General features: G+C 49.3%; 1 protein-coding gene across 1 annotated transcript in view; it reads left to right on the top strand.

Annotated features, from left to right (window-relative positions):
- unc5b (unc-5 netrin receptor B) overlaps positions 1 to 17,214 on the top strand; it is a 243,418-nt gene that overhangs the window by 1,175 nt on the left and 225,029 nt on the right. The window lies entirely within an intron of this gene.

Here is a 17,214-nt window from a genome sequence, read left to right on the forward strand (position 1 = left end):
CCCCCTCTCTCCCCCCCTCCCCCCTCTCCCCCCCCTCTCTCCCCCCCTCTCCCCCCCCTCTCCTCGCCCCCTCTCTCCCCCCCTCTCCCCCCTCTCTCCCCCCGTCCCCCTCTCTCCCGCCCCCTCTCCCGCCCTTCCCCCCCCCTCTCTCCCCCCTACTCCCCAACTCCCCCTCCCCAACTCCCCACCCCCCTCCCCAACCCCCCCCCATCCCTCCCCCCCCCATCCCTCCCTCTCCTCTCCCCTCCATAAATCCCCTCCATCCCTCCCCGTCTCACCCCCCCCAACAACGTCCCCTTTCATGCATCCGTACCCCTTTCCCTCTCCTTGCCCTCCCCCCGCCAAGTCTTCAACTGTACCCCCCCTTCCCCCTCAACTCCACCCCTTCCCTTTCCCCTCCCATCGAACTCTTCCCTGCCACCACCTTCCCCCCCCCCCCACCGCCCCCAATTCTCATTTGGGAAGGAAGGGTTGGAGAAACTGAAACCATAGAACGAGTAGGAACTGATTTGGGGAGCCAGTGGCAATCTGGAGCACAGGGAGATCCCTGTCTGCGTGTCTGTGAATATACTTCTCGCATTAGCTTCAGTAATTGACAAGTTTCCTCATTAGCTTGGCAGGGCATCCCAACCCCGGTCCCCCCCTCTATGCTGTGGGAGATTTCAGTTGCTGTAATTTTTTATTTTGAGTCTGGGAGGCATTTTTCGCAGACCTGGACAATGCACCATGTTTTGCACCACGTGCATTGTGTGAAACTTGTTTCTCTCTGCACGCTTGCCTCCGATTTCTTGCTGGTGAAAAGTGTCTCCTTCAGGTCAACTTACAATTGTTACTTTGCTGACAGAGTGTAAAATGGGACCTTTTAAAGGTTCTGCTGATTAAACCCATCTGCTCCTGAATTTAGTTAAGAGTCTTTCCCCAGCTGGAAGTCACCCAAAATTATCCCAACTTCTTTCGAATATTATTCAAGATGAAAACTGCAGACAAGTCAATAGCAGTTTCCTAGTTTAATCTTCAGTGAATACAAAACAATCAAGATTATGGATAAAAAGGACTGAGAATTCCTCTCTAAATCTCTTCAAAATATAAAAATGGCACAAATACACAGTCAGCCTGCCCATTCATTGAATAAAACTGTTTAGGAGTTGGAATGTTTAATGGGATTTTTTCCCATACCTGGAACTAAATTAGTCGGGGGGGGGGTGTTAAAAGCAGCATTGAAGTCAGGCTGGTTTAATAGATTCATTGGTATCTTGTAGTGAAGCACGTAATCTGATTTGAATTTTAAGCGTTCAATCTAATCAGCTACAAACATTAAAGCATACGAAAACATAGTAATAAAAATAACAATGGGCAACTGCTAAATCAAAAATTGTCAGTAATCCTAATCCACACTTTCTTTCCTGTCTACACTTTTTATTTTACACCCACTCTGTGCCAACCCCGCCCTCACACAAACACACCCTGCTCTCATACACTCACAGACACACAATCTCACCCTCTCTCTCACGCACGCCCGCTGCTCTCTCTCTCGCACGCCCGCTGCTCTCTCTCTCGCACGCCCGCTGCTCTCTCTCTCGCACGCCCGCTGCTCTCTCTCTCGCACGCCCGCTGCGCTCTCTCTCGCACGCCCGCTGCGCTCTCTGTCGCACGCCCGCTGCGCTCTCTGTCGCACGCCCGCTGCGCTCTCTGTCGCACGCCCGCTGCGCTCTCTGTCGCACGCCCGCTGCGCTCTCTGTCTCGCACGCCCGCTGCGCTCTCTGTCTCGCACGCCCGCTGCGCTCTCTGTCTCGCACGCCCGCTGCGCTCTCTGTCTCGCACGCCCGCTGCGCTCTCTGTCTCGCACGCCCGCTGCGCTCTCTGTCTCGCACGCCCGCTGCGCTCTCTGTCTCGCACGCCCGCTGCGCTCTCTGTCTCGCACGCCCGCTGCGCTCTCTGTCTCGCACGCCCGCTGCGCTCTCTGTCTCGCACGCCCGCTGCGCTCTCTGTCTCGCACGCCCGCTGCGCTCTCTGTCTCGCACGCCCGCTGCGCTCTCTGTCTCGCACGCCCGCTGCGCTCTCTGTCTCGCACGCCCGCTGCGCTCTCTGTCTCGCACGCCCGCTGCGCTCTCTGTCTCGCACGCCCGCTGCGCTCTCTGTCTCGCACGCCCGCTGCGCTCTCTGTCTCGCACGCCCGCTGCGCTCTCTGTCTCGCACGCCCGCTGCGCTCTCTGTCTCGCACGCCCGCTGCGCTCTCTGTCTCGCACGCCCGCTGCGCTCTCTGTCTCGCACGCCCGCTGCGCTCTCTGTCTCGCACGCCCGCTGCGCTCTCTGTCTCGCACGCCCGCTGCGCTCTCTGTCTCGCACGCCCGCTGCGCTCTCTGTCTCGCACGCCCGCTGCGCTCTCTGTCTCGCACGCCCGCTGCGCTCTCTGTCTCGCACGCCCGCTGCGCTCTCTGTCTCGCACGCCCGCTGCGCTCTCTGTCTCGCACGCCCGCTGCGCTCTCTGTCTCGCACGCCCGCTGCGCTCTCTGTCTCGCACGCCCGCTGCGCTCTCTGTCTCGCACGCCCGCTGCGCTCTCTGTCTCGCACGCCCGCTGCTCTCTCTCTCTCGCACGCCCGCTGCTCTCTCTCTCTCACACTCACATAGACACACAATCTCACCCTCTCTCACTCTCACATGCATCAAAACCTTCACACAGACACTCCCTCATACCCACACCCCCTCTCTCAAACAGCCTCAGACTCTCCCATGCCCCCACACACACAGTCCGATATTCACTCACAGACACCCTAATTAGCCCTTCTTTCTCTTGCAACAGAGTCAGGAATTAGGAATGTGCTGGGTGTAACGTATTTCCAAGGGGTCAGGGTTGATATCATTGCATTTTTTAGGTTAATTATAAACTGCAGATCTTGTCCCAGTAATGCTCAGTATGTACCTGCCGGAGGGCTGGTAAAGCTGATAATCTCCTGTTTCTCGATTTTCACCTAACATTGCCAGAGCCTGATGGTCTTTGGAATGTTTGTGAAAGTGGGTGATTCATCCCCTAAGATGCACAAGAAATTTCACATTATCTGGTATTTTTGCCCCTTCTCCTGTTGAGGTTAACCACCTTCTGTTTTTCTGCGTACTACCTGTTTATTAAAGTCTGTGACCTGGGTTGTGTGAGAGAGAGATAGTACTCGAGTCAGGATTTGTGAACTTAGCATAAGTACAATTGTTTTTTTTACAATTATGCGAGGACAATATCTGGTTGAGAAATTGGAAATTCTCTCAGTGAAAATTTCTTTTGATACCGGTTTGTTTTCACTGTCAATATGTTGCTCAGAGTGTTTCATTATTAACTCACTTTAATGTATGAAACTGTCAAGTGTTAAATGTATGGGGTTTTGGACCCTCTACATCTCAGGTAGACTTCCTGTGGCAATTTCATTCTCCTAGCTTGTTTCCCCCCATCTCATCTCACTGTTAACTTTATGATTGCTCTCTCCTCCCCTTTCCCTTTTCCCCATTCCCCCTTTCTGCTGCACAGAGCTGCTCACTCCATCTTTCTCAAACACTGGGATTTGCAAACCTTCATCAGAGTGAAACAAAATACTTACCTTTCTACCCTGGAGTTTAGGCATTATGTGGGGATCAGCAAATGATCTATATTTGCCGCTCCGATCTGGGATTCCACTCCTAACCCTGTCTGCCATTGCTAAGTCTCTCTGATGGGTTTACCCCTCCTCCTGCTCCTTGTCTACTGCCCTCCTTCTGAATGGTCTCAAGGTGTCTGCATTTTATGTTCTACCAAAGTGAAAGTGCATTACCTTTTCTGAGCTATCACTAACTTCCTGATGCATTTAAGGAGGAAGCTACATAAAATACATGAGGGAGAAAGGGATGGTGATTGGGTTTTGGGGAAAAGGGGTGGGAGGGGGCTCGTGAGAATCATCAACTCTGGCATGGACCATTTGGACCAGACGGTCTGCTTCTGTATATGCTCTTAATTCTATGTTTGTACTATGCAAACACACAACTCGTACCTTTAAACAAAAACAACAATTGCTGGAAAAACTCAGCAGGACTGACAGCATCTGTGGAGAGAAAGAGTTAACGTTTCGAGTCCAGATGACTCTTCTTCAGAACTGTTCTGACTCGAATACGGACTCGAAACGTTAGCACTGTTTTTCTCTCTACAGATGCTGTCAATCCTGCTGAAGTTTTTTTCCCAGTAATTTTTGTTTTTGTTTCAGATTTCCAGCATCTGCAGTATTTTGCTTTTATTGTACTTTTAAATGTCCGATGTGGTGAATGGTGACTCTCAGAATTTAATCTAAAGTTTCTTTGGATAATAGTTCTTGTTAGATATAATCCTTGGATAAGATTGCTGTGAGTAAATGTGTTTTATATACTACTGTCTCTTTCTTGTTCCTTAATCTGCCCGGGCAGATACATCAGTAATCTACATATAGTGTAGGTTGCAATCCTTTTTTAAGTGTTCCTCACTTAGTCACGAGTCTGTGGGTTGGCATTCACAGAAGACTAGCACAATGGTTAATGGGAGGGTTTCACAAACTACCCTTAATGTTATATGAAATATATATATATATATATATATATATATATATATAGAAGTTAATGGCACATTTCACTTGGTGCTGGACTGTGTAATGAAGCGCGACTGCACAAGCAAAGTAAACAGGAGGAGCCAATCTGTGATTAGTTAGTCGTGAAACGTCTTTAGCTGAGCCTGCCGGGTGCAATAAACATGCAAGCAGACTGTTGACTGGAGCCTTGAGATGCTCCCTCCCTGCCAGCCAGGGGACGTGATAGTTTTGTGCGAATTGTCTGTGCCGTGTTGAAGGGGCACTTTTCGAGATTGGTGAAATGGACGTCCATTTAATGTGGTCTTTGCAATGTGCACCAATCTGTCCAAGATTGCTGTCAATTCAGGAGAGCGTCAGTTTTAATTGCTAACGGGTTCTTTTAATATTGATTTCCTGATGAGGACAAAGTTAATGGAACTGTTGAACTTCTGCCACTAGGTGGCATTTAGTGGCTTCCTAATTACCATTGGCTGAGAGAGCTCTCCAGAGACATCTAGAGGTGGCTGAAAAACCTCATGAGTTTTACCTCCGCCATAAATGGAAAAGAGCCACAGTGGGAATTTTAACCCCTCAAAAACAGATGGGTTTGGATTGGAGGGGATGTTAAAATGGTAAAAATTTGAATCCTTGACTCTAACCCAATTTTAGTGCAGGTGGGTTAGAGAAGAGGGCAACCAATCCACTCTCAAGAGGCTAGCTGACAATTTAAATATTGTAGCCAGGCTATGTGCCTCGTATTTAACCAGCATTTTACATGTAAGCCAGAGGCCTGTCAAATTTGTTGGGCCTCAGTAAATGCAGTGGATAAGGGAGGTGAGGAATTCTGGCGCTTGGCGATAGCTGCCTGCTGGATCTGAGATACCTGCTTCACCAGCCACCCATAATTGGCAATCCAACTCCTGCCCTCAAGAACATAAATAGAAGCAGGAGTAGCCCGTTCAGCCCCTCAAGCCTGCTCCGACATTCCAATAGGTCATGGCTGATCATCTACCCCAACTCCACCTTCCCACGTGATTCCCATATTCCTTAGTACCCAAAAACCTCTCGGCCTCTGTCTTGAATATACTCAACAACCGAGCATCCGTAACTGCCTGGGATAGAGAATTCCAAAGATTCATAACTTAATAAGCGAAGACATTTCTTCTCATCTTCTGACCTCCTCCCTGAGACGTCTGATATTTCCCCCTTTCTGACCCCAATCTCCCTACTGATTCCTGGCTCAGTACCCCAGACATACCCTGCTCCAGCTTTCCTGGCTCCGCACTCCAATCTTCCAATTGATAAATTCAGCCTGCTCACCACCCCCCCAACACCTCCAACCACAACCCACGCCCCACCCCGCAGCACTACCCCCCCCAACCCGCCCACCACCTCAATCTTCCCAGCTGCTCCCCACTCCTCCCCGGTGTCAAAGGCCTACCCAACCGACAGCCTCTCAGTCAGGTAATGAAGACAAAAATTGAGTAATCTCGGGACCTGCTGTTAAATTTGATGGATCGCAGGGAAACCTTCCTGGGAGTTTTCCCATCTCAGACCGGCCCTCCCATTCACTCCATGCCTCTGAGATAATTTCCAGCCCAGAGATTTAAATGCAGTTCTTGTGCTAATGGAGCAAACACAATAAGGAGACCATTATAAGTGACCCTAAGAACTGAATAGGGTCAAAACACTGTAGAGAGAATTGCTTTAGTCTTGCACAGCTACAACATAAATGATTTACAAAGAACATGCTTCACAAAGTCACAACACTTCTTCCAACCACCCCACCCCCATTTAACTGAAAACTTGTGCTCATAGTAGTTTATTTCCTCCTGCTTCACCGTTGTGTAGGAGGCAAACAGTGTATCAAGTGACATTAATGGTATCTGAGACTAACATTGTGGAAAGCAGTTTAGAAAAGGGAAGACTCTTATTTTTGAGTGCAAATAGTTGACGTGTTTATAACCTCATAAATGTCGATATAATCAAGATGCCTTTGAGTTTGTGTGTGGCGGCGTTCCAGTGCCCCTAAACCAAGAACAACACCCCCCTCTCAAAGAACAACACTGCATCTGTACTCTCTTGCAAACAATGATTTCTTTATTAAAGAGATGGATGGGTCAGCTGAATGCACACTGTGAGTGGTCAGTGAGCACTTCTTTTACATAGGATTTACAGCACAGAAATAGCCCATTCAGCCCAACTGATCTATGCTGGGATAAAAACAAAAAAACTGCGGATGCTGGAAATCCAAAACAAAAACAGAATTACCTGGAAAAACTCAGCAGGTCTGGCAGCATCGGCGGAGAAGAAAAGAGTTGACGTTTCGAGTGCTCATGACCCCCCCCTGCCAGAGAGTTGACAGACCATCTTAATGCAGTAGTCACAGTTTTGCTCCTCACATGCTTTTTGTGGCATACAGTGTTATTTTGCAATGAGATGAGATGCTGCTTTGGGATCTTAACAGAATTTCAGAATAATTATCAACTCTCCCTCTTCCCCGCCAACATCCTTTTATTCAATTTTTTAAATTTATGCTTCCTTGTTTTTTTTTCTCTCTGCCTCACTCTCTCTCTCCCTCTGTCTCTCTGCTGAAGATGCTGACTCTCACTGGGGTGGGGCGAGTGTGCGGAAGTGTGATATGTGTCTGCCAACATCAGTAACCTTCTGCCACTTTGTCCTGTGGCTGTTGTATACCTGAGCCAAGCCATTAAGTGTTGGCCAGCTGCTCAGTTATTAGAGGTGAAGGAGGGGATAAATCCCCACTGACCCTGAGTCTTGCTTTGGCTGATGTGCACAGAAACATACAGCACTGAAGGAGGCTATTCAGCCCATCATACCTGTGCCGACACTTTGAGAGGGGACTATTCAATTCATCCCACTCCTTTTTTCTTTCTCTCCAGTCCTGCAATTATTTCCCTTCAATTCTTTATCCAACTCCCCTTTTGAAGGTTCCAACTGAATCTGCTTCCACCATCCTTTCAGGCAGCACAATCCAGATCACAACAACTCACTACATTTTTAAAATAAAATGTTTCCTCATATCATCTCTGGTTCTTTTTAAAATCACGTTAAATCTGAATTTTTGGTTTCAGTCCTTCTCCCAGCAGCAACAGTTTCTCTCTATCGACTCTGTTGAGACCCCTCATGATTTTGAACACCTCTATCAGTTCCCCCCCTTTACCTTCAACACTGTAAGGAAAACAACCCCAGTCTCTCTCCGTAACCAAAACCCCAGGTACCGTTCTGATAAACTTCCTCTCCAAAGCCTTGAGATTGTCCCGAATGTGTGAATTTTCCATTGGGGAGGAAAATTAGAGCATGGGGAGTAGGGGGAGGGACGGGTGCAGAAAGATGGGGGAGGCCTATAGCAGAGCACAGGGAGGGCACCACAGGAGGAGGGCAGGAGCACAGATGTGAGGAGCAGAGATTTTCTCTGGCTTCCTCCCACTTGCTTAGTCTTACCCAGGGCACCTTTGCCCACCGGTAAGTCAATCCCTCTGTTGTGGATCCCCTGGACATATCTGCGGACTCCAGTTTAAGAACCATTGGAGTAGAACAAGAGAATTTTCCAGAATAATCAGAAAGCTAGAGGTGAATTGATGCCCTTCAATTTCACTATGTAAAGTGCCCTGATACAGAAGCATATCCTGCCATTTATGACGTATAAATGCTGCTTTCTCATGTTGAACATCCACCAGAGACCAGTGGAAAGTTGCAGACTGACAGCTTTGTGCTTTGTGTCTGGTGGTCTGCTTTGTATGACTGGAGATTGAGGATCCCCAGGGTCTCGGCAACAGTGCTGGGACTGTTTGTTTACCTCACTGGCAGGAACATGCGGCGCTCAGCATCCTTTCTCAAAGGGCACACTTTATCCCATCTTCTTTCTTTTTTTTTCTCTCTCTCTCTCTTTCTCTCTCTCTATCTACCCCCCCCCACCCCAAAATAACCCTATCTCCTTTCCCTTTACCTTGCCCCATGTCCATGCCCCCTCCTTTCTTACACATCTAATTCTCTACGCCTTGACTTTTCCTCTTTGTATGCATGTCAGCCATGGCTCAGTTGGTAGTGCTCTCACTCCTGTCAGAAGGCTGAGTCCCCCACTACCACCATCTTGGGGGTTATCATTGACCAGAAACAGAACTGGACTAGCCATATAAATACTGTGGCTACAAGGGCAGGTCAGGAAATAGGAATCCTGCGACAAGTAACTCACCTCCTGACTCCCCAAAGCCTGTCCACCATCTACAAGGCACAAGTCAGGAGTGTGATGGAATACTCTCCACTTACCTGGATGAGTGCAGCTCCCACAACATCAAGGAAGCTTGACACCATTCAGGACAAAGCAACCCACTTGATTGGAACCATATCTACAAACCTTTACTCTCTCTACCACCGACACACAGTGGCAGCAGTGTGTACCATCTACAAGATGCACTGCTGCAACTCGCCAAGGCTCCTTAGACAGCACCTTCCAAACCTGTAACCGATACCATCTAGAAGGACAAGGGCAGCAGACAAATTGGAACACCACCACCTGGAAATTCCCCTTCAAACTGCTTACCACCCTGACTTGGAAATATATCGGCTGTTCCTTCACTGTCGCTGGGTCAAAATCCTGGAACTCCCTCCCTAGCAGCACAGTGGGTGTACCTACACCACATGGACTGCAGCGGCTCAAGAAGGCAGCTCACCAGCTGCCTCTCAGGGGCAATTAGGGATGGGCAATAAATGCTGGCCTGGCCAGCGATGCCCACATCCCATGAATGAATGGAAGAAGTCCAAACCCTGGAGACCTGAGTGCCAAATCTTGGCTGATATTCATAGTGTCGTATACAGAGGGAGTGCTGCACTGTTGGAGGTGCCCACCTTTTGAATGACTCATTCAACCAAGGCCCCAGCTGCATCCCCAGGCGGATGTAAAAACTACCATGGTACTATTGCGCAGCATGAGAGAGTCCTCCCCTGACTAATATTTATCCCTCAAACAGAACTGCTGAAAAACAGAGCATAAGCACCAGCATAGTGCTTCTATTTCTGGATGGCCTGTTTCTCTGTTGTAAGCCCTATGTGATTAGGTGTAAACCTATGCTCAGAACTGAGAGCCAATGCCAACAATGGTCCTTTACCACGGTCGGTTGGATCTGTTTCAGACCTGGGGCAGAATCTTACCCTCAGATGACAGGTGGGCCCCACCGGCTCGGCGGTGGGCAGACAGCCGACCCCCACCACCTAAACGGGGCCCGCTGCCTTTTAAGTGGGTGGGCCAATGAAGGCCCTGCCCAGCGGCATCCCCAACAGGAAATGCTATGCGCTTCCTGTTCCAGGAGAGGAGGGATTCCCCATCTGTCAAAGTCCTGTCCCGGGGAGAATACTGAAGAGTGGAACAAACGTTAAAAATAGAAACATTTAAAAAATTATTAACATGTCCCCCTCATGTGACGATGTCACACCAGATGGGACATGTTAATAAAGACCACGTAAACTTTATTAATTTTTTACTAAACGGATATGAAACCTCATCCCGCCGGTGGATGAAGTTTCATGGGTAATCTGGAGCCCGCTGGAGCTCCTGGCCTACCCGCCAGCCTTAAGCTTGGACGGGCAGGGTCTTTAATTACTTTAATGAGCCTGTCAATGGCCTCAATTGGGCCATTGACAGGTCGGCGGGCGGACCAGCTGATTTCGCTGTGCCCCCCGCCTTCCTGAAAATTTAAATGGACCTGGATGACATCAGGGGTTCCTCCCAACATCATCCCGCGTCACTTTCCCCTCGGCGAGCTGGCCCCGCCCCCAAATCGCCAAGGGGAAAATCCTGGCCATTGTGTTTGTTTCTCTTTGAAGGTGCTGTTTCTGACTGTGGCAGTGTGACGGAACAATGAAAGAGATGGCTTTTTAAATGGATGCAGCTACCTGCTGGGATAGGAAGGGAGTACTCCAGAGCGTTCCAGGGATGGGAAAGACTGCAGTTGAGTGCAAAGCCCAGATGGTCTCAAACTCATTTTTTTTTTTAAAAAAGAAAGCTTCACGCACATATGAAGAAGGGAATTAGGAGACCAGTTACTTTGGCATAAAGAAAGACTTGCATTTATATAGCACTTTTAACAACCTCAAGATAGCCCAAGGCATTTTTCAGCCAATGAAATGTTTTTGAAGTATAGTCACTGTTGTGGCGTAGGAAACACAGCAACCAGTTTGCGCACAGCAAGCTCCCACAAGCGGCAAAGTGATAATGAGCAGATAATCTGTTTTTACTGATGTTGCTTAGGGGATAAATATTGGCAAGGAAACTGGAAAAAACTGTTCTTCGAAATTGTGCCGCGGGGATCCTTTACGCCCACTGGGGATGACATATGGGGCTTCTGTTTGCCATTTCAGTTTAATCTCCAAAGGGCAGCACCTCTGACAGTGCGGCACTCACTAAGTACTGCGCTGGAGTGTCAGCTTAAGAGTTTTCTGCTCGAGTCTCTCGAGTGAGACTCAAACTCACATCCTTCTGAGTCAGGCTGATTATTTTCTAGTAGATTGTTAAATGTAACATCTGTTAGCATATGGCCCCTTTGTTCTCCTGCTAATTCAACAAGTTATCCAAAAACATGTTCTCCTTTATTCCTGGTTTTATCTTGTGTGCCTCTTAATGCATCTTTATCTCTTTTTGATCAGGGACGCTTTGCTTTTCTCGTGTATTCACTATGACTTTGTGTCCTTGGCGTCGCGCTGTCCCCTCCCCTTCACATTCCTTTTATCGTTGTCTCTTGAACAAACAGACGATAGCATTGATGTGTGCATTGAGCCTCTTGGAAACTTCCAGCCCTCCATTGTGAGTGCGGGCGGGGACATAGTTCATTGAGATGCTCTGGTAATTGTCAGGGAGTGGTCAGTGAGCACAGGGAATGGGATAATTGATCTAATGGCCGGGGGAGGAACTGTAACTGCTTGGCCTTTTCACAAGGTGCACATGACATGACCCGCTGTGCAAAGCTTTAATGTCATTTATTTTACTTGTTACCAAATTACGGCGCAGATAATGTGTCACAAGTATGAGTTATTTTATTCCTGCAGCCTAACACCAATAAAAGGCGGTCTAAAAATTCAAAGGGGCAGTTTGTAATAACATTTTTAAAAGTTAATGGGACAGGGGCTTGTTTGAGTTCAGATCTATAAAGAGCCTATTGTAGGCTCTGACCCATTAAACTATTAAATAAAGTGGAGAGGTCCGTGATTCTTGCTAACTAGAGGATTGGCCTGCTTTCAATGGTTAGTTCTCGTGGCTTGAGATCAGTGGGGCAAATTCTCAGGGGTCTGTTTTACGAATGTGCGCTCCCAGGGTGGATCCCAGCTCCACTGGGGAATTCGGATCTGCAGCCACTGGGTGGAAAACTGGCATGGAGCACGCTCAAAGTGACATGTGTGGGAAGCTCTGTGCCAAAAGCTTTGAATTCTAAAACCCATTTTTTTTAAAAAAAGACTTGCTTTTCTGTCTTGCCTTTCACAACCTTAGGATGCCCCAAAGGGCTTTACAGCCAATTTCGCATTCTTTCGTTTCGATGTAGTCGCTGATGTAACATCGGAAACACAGCAGCCAGATTGCTTACAGAGCATGCTCCCACGCACAGCAATGAGATAATGGCCAACGTGATGTTAATTGAGGGATAAATATTGGGCAGGACACTGGGGAGAGCTCCCCTGCTCTTCTTCAAAATAGCAGCATGGGATATTTTTGTGTCTGCCTGAGAGGGCAGATGAGGCCCTTATCTGTTTTCATCATGTTTCATCTGAAAGTTGGCGCTTCAGACAGTGTAGCACTGCCTCAGTACTGTGCTGGAGTGTCAGCCTAGACTTTTGTGAAATGGGTACAAGTGTGCTACGAGGCGGACTCCGCAAATAGACAAAACAGTTTTTCCGATCTGAAGGTCAGTGGTTGAAAAAGATATGGACACATACTAAATATTATACAAAAAGGAAATCCAGGGCAGAGCTTCAAGATAAAACAAGATGTAGAAATGAGGGCGCAGCTGACTGCTGGTGTCATGTCAACTTGGGACAGTCGTTGGGGAGAAGCTACGTATCATTTGCAGCCACAGCCCATTCACCCCAACAGTTATATGCCTTGCCCATCCCTTTCTCTGTATTCCCCAACCCTCCAAGATATCTGCACTCCTCTAATTCTGTTCTCTTGTGCATTCCCTGTTATAATCACTCCATCACTGGTGGTCATGCCTTCAGTTGCCTAGGCAGTAAGCCCTGAAATTCACCTCCCTAAACCCCTCCATCTCTCTCTACCTTGCCGCCCTTCTTTAAGACACTTCTTGACCAGCTCCTTGGCAAAGCTTTGGCCATCTGGCCTAACATCTCCTTTTGTGGCTTAGTGCCACATTGTGTTTCATAATATTCCTGTGAAGCGCCTTGGGATGTTTCTTGACCTTAAAGGTGCCATATAATTATAAGTTGTTGCTGTAAAAGCTTCACATGAACCTCATCCGCGTCATCTCGACTTCATGGGCGGAATGTGGTGCTCGTCGGGTGGGCGATATTTTGGTCAGCGGGGCGTGCACAGGAGTAGGCAGCGCGCTCGCCAAACAATTAAGCAGCCTATTAAGGCCCTTAAGGAACTAATTGACTTGAATTTTTCACTGCCCGTCCAACTGCTCGGCTGGTGGGTGGGTGAAAATGGCCGGGCGGCTTTTGCATTTTTGGCGAAGCCCTGTCCACGGGCGGGGTGAGGTTTCAACCAGTGATTTAAAAGAAAACTTTCAGCCCTCATATTTTACACGTCCCTGCTCGTGTGACAGAGCCACATGGTGGGGGCGGGACATGAACTCATGATTTTAAAATTCTCTATTCAGCTCTGTGCCTCAGGGAGCTTTTTACTGTGCGAACCTGCCCTCCCCCCCCACCCCCCCGGCGACCAGGGCGATGAGACGGTGGGACCTGTAATTCCAGGCTGCACATCCCCGCAGCGCATTGGGAAAAGGCTCCTGGGACGTCGTGCAAGGTACTTTCTTGTGTGCAAACGGAATTGTAACGTAGATTCCTGCACAGTCGCAAAGTGACATTTCATTAAACTGGTGCAGCAAAGAATCTGTTCAGAGATTTTGCAGCCACTTGCTAGGCTGTAAGAGGCTCTGTGGAAATGCTGGACTGCCTGAGGACTCTCCTTTTTACTTCCCAGCCAAGAGCCCATTACAGATTGTTCTCATTACTTATACGGAGGTAAGGACAGGTTCAGCAGCTGAGTCCAAACTCGGAATGAAATGAAATATAGTCACTGTGATGCCTGCCTCTTCCATGGCTTTTAGCATTCAAATCTAGTTGGACCTGGGGGTATTTTGTTTCACCAGATGACGAAGTAACATATTTACAACTGTGAAGTGGCTTCAATACATCATTATTGGGAATTGCATAATGAAAGATCTTGCAGGCACTGAGAGTGTTTACATCTCATTTCACATCCACCACCACCACCCCCCCCCCAACCCACCCACACCCACCCTTTCATCTCACTCGGCCCCACACTCAGCTTCTGCGTCTTGTTTGGTCTGATCACCTGAAGAATCCTTTTGTAAGCCCCTGTCTAATATTGGCAAGGTTTGCAGAGATTTGGAGGTATATTTAGAGTGACAGGCAGCGACTCACCTCGTACAATGATTCAAAATCAGAACCTCTCTTTGTCACTGTCAATTTCCCAAATTGGATCAACTCAGCTCTGGCCGATCTTGAATTCTTGCTGACTTGTGTATACACAGCTCATAGATATAAACTAGCACCAAACTTTTTTTCTTTCATGGCATGTGGGCATCACTGCCAAAGCCAGCATTTATTGCCCAACTTAATTGCCCTTGAGAAGATGGTGATGAACTGCTTTCTTGAATTAAAAATTAAAAATACCTGGAAAAACTCAGCAGAGCCGATGCTGCCAGACCTGCTGAGTTTTTCCAGGTATTTTTTATTTTTTGTTTTGGATTTCCAGCATCCGCAGTTTTTTGTTTTTGCCTTCTTGAATTGTTGCCCTGTCCCCCAGCAACTTCCCCCCCCATCACCACAGACACACCCAACATCACCATTCCCCTCCTCTCTGTCACCCTTGCAGCTCCCCCATTACCCTGGACCCCATCACAATCTGCCTCCACATGCCTTTCCTCCCCTCAGAACCGATACCCGTTAACATCCCCACGCCCACCCTGACCCTGCCCCCTCCCATTATCCAAGACATTATCCAATTGAACCTTCACCTACCAGACTCTCACCCTGAGAGTCACCCACTCCTCCCTCTGACCGTGACTGTTCCCTCCTCTCACCACTGACCCCACCCTCTTAGCTACTCCACCACCATCCCCCCAACCCCACCCCCACCCCTTATCCCCCACCACTTCCCTGGACATTCTTCCCCCATCCTTCCCCTGAAATTGTACCCCCCCGCCCCCCACCCCCCCTTTCGCCGGGCACTCTTCCCCACCCTTCCTCCATAAGCCTGCCGCCTCTGTTCAGCCTTCGCTCCACCCTAACGCCCTACACCCTGCGCCCTCCGCCCCTGACCCTCCAGCCTTCGCCTGTCTCCCTCGGCCAGCCTTGCCACAGCGTTTGCTAATGGCAGCCGGTACGAGTGAAGTCTCGCGAGGTTCCCAGGGAGGGGAAAGCCACGCCTGTGGCCGTGGAAACCGGCCAGGTGCGCGCCACTGATGCAAGGCCGGAAAACTGAACCTTCCAAATTCTCGCTGGCGGGGAACTTAATGCGGAGGGAGAGCTTAATTCCAGGCGAGCTGGCTTTGTAAAGAACGTTCGTGAGGTGCCAACACTCGCAAATTGGGCTCCCAACATTGTTCGCACGGAATCTCGACGCGCCTTTAACCTGCCTTGAAAGTCGGGAGAACAAAATTCCAATGGCGTATCCCGCTGCCGGGAAACATTTTTTTTTTGCCTCCCCGCTAAATTCAGTGCCCCCGCCCACCACGTTTCCCAGTGGCAGGAGCAGAAAATTCCGCCCAGTATAACTGTAGTGCAGTAAGTGGTTCCTTCGCCTCTACGGAGAAACAGAGTTTATATTTTAAGATTGCTGTTGCTCCTGCCCAAATTCACAAGTTAATTTAAAACTAAACCGCCCAAGAACAAAGCTGTGTGTGTGTTGATATCGGTTCCTGAGCACAGAGCCCTCCCCTGGGCCCAGAGGGTCTGAGTTTACAGCCAGGTTGTAAATTTGAGATTGGTAGCTGCAGTATAACTTAATTCTTCTGGTAAATCACGATTGTAAATCTCGTCGACATGCAGTCACCCCTTCAAGTGAGGGGACTTTTTTTCCTGTCATTTTGGGATCTTATTAGCATTTGGCAATAAAAAAGTAAATTGTGTTCCTGGTGAGAGCATCTCATGGATGCATGGATTACGGTGCAAACCCCGGGGTAGCATTTACGGTGCAAACCCCGGGGTAGCATTTACGGTGCAAACCCCGGGGTAGCATTTACGGTGCAAACCCCGGGGTAGCATTTACGGTGCAAACCCCGGGGTAGCATTTACGGTGCAAACCCCGGGGTAGCATTTACGGTGCAAACCCCGGGGTAGCATTTACGGTGCAAACCCCGGGGTAGCATTTACGGTGCAAACCCCGGGGTAGCATTTACGGTGCAAACCCCGGGGTATCATTTTACTTGCTGCAGAAAATCTTCATGAACAGTTTGTACCAGCAAACCTCGAGCTTCTCGAACAGCATAGAAACCTCGAGCTTCTTGAACAGCAAGGAAGCCAATCATCAATCAGCTCATAACGGAGGTCTCGCGCTCTCTCACTCACTCTCGCTCAAACATGCTCTTACACACTTGCTCTCTCTCGCGCGCTCGCTCTCTCTCGCGCTCGCTCTCTCTCGCTCTCGCTCTTTCGCGCTCTCGCTCTCTCTCGCGCTCTCGCTCTCTCTCGCGCTCTCGCTCTCTCTCGCGCTCTCGCTCTCTCTCGCGCTCTCGCTCTCTCTCGCGCTCTCGCTCTCTCTCGCGCTCTCGCTCTCTCTCGCGCTCTCGCTCTCTCTCGCGCTCTCGCTCTCTCTCGCGCTCTCGCTCTCTCTCGCGCTCTCGCTCTCTCTCGCGCTCTCGCTCTCTCTCGCGCTCTCGCTCTCTCTCGCTCTCTCTCGCGCTCTCTCGCTCTCTCTCGCGCTCTCGCTCTCTCTCGCGCTCTCGCTCTCTCTCGCGCTCTCGCTCTCTCTCGCGCTCTCGCTCTCTCTCGCGCTCTCGCTCTCTCTCGCGCTCTCGCTCTCTCTCGCGCGCTTTCCCTTTCTCTCTCTCTCCCTCCTTGTGCTCTCTCTCACTCTTTAAGAAAACTTCTGTGTTGGTTAGGTGGTGGTGGGGGAAGGTGGTGAGCTGTCAATGCTGGGCTGGGCTGGGCAGGAGTGTGATGCTAACACCCAGTGACTGTGAAATTTGCTGACAGTTTAGCAAGTGGCAGGTGGGGGCTGTGTTGTCCTGAGACCCCGTGAAGCTGTTTTACATTGTGACGTTCCCTCTGAGAAAAGTTTTCTTGGCATTGTGTCAATGGACGTCTGGAAGGGAGTAAAGGATAAAAAGCACACTGCGCAGGGGACATGATTGTTCTCCAGTGCTTCTGGCTGACTCTTGCCTAGACATGTTGTTGAAGCACAATGCTTTCACAAACCTGCCTTACTGCAGCTGAGCTGACTGA

The sequence above is a fragment of the Carcharodon carcharias genome, chromosome 28, assembly GCF_017639515.1.
Source record: "Carcharodon carcharias isolate sCarCar2 chromosome 28, sCarCar2.pri, whole genome shotgun sequence".
Taxonomy (NCBI): Eukaryota; Metazoa; Chordata; class Chondrichthyes; order Lamniformes; family Lamnidae; genus Carcharodon; species Carcharodon carcharias.